The sequence below is a fragment of the Tarenaya hassleriana genome, unplaced genomic scaffold (genome assembly GCF_000463585.1).
Source record: "Tarenaya hassleriana unplaced genomic scaffold, ASM46358v1 Cleome6, whole genome shotgun sequence".
In the NCBI taxonomy this organism is placed as follows: Eukaryota; Viridiplantae; Streptophyta; class Magnoliopsida; order Brassicales; family Cleomaceae; genus Tarenaya; species Tarenaya hassleriana.
This window is the reverse complement of record NW_010968505.1, coordinates 1,238,425-1,238,646: the sequence shown is the minus strand read 5'-3', so window position 1 is coordinate 1,238,646 and position 222 is coordinate 1,238,425.

Below are 222 nucleotides of genomic sequence, written 5' to 3'. Positions count from 1 at the left end.
GAAATGTGTGGCCACACTATAGATGAATGTCATCTATCTCTAACAGTCTACTCGGGGATACGACAAAGCATTCGAACTATAAGTTCGATTATGATATCGTGAGACAAATAGGATCATCGTTTGAGCTATCTCTGGCTTTTCGGTTAGATCACATCTAACTCTTTCCGATACGGGTAATCATAATGTCTTGCTAGAGACCGCTTATGATTTGTAAAGCGAGAT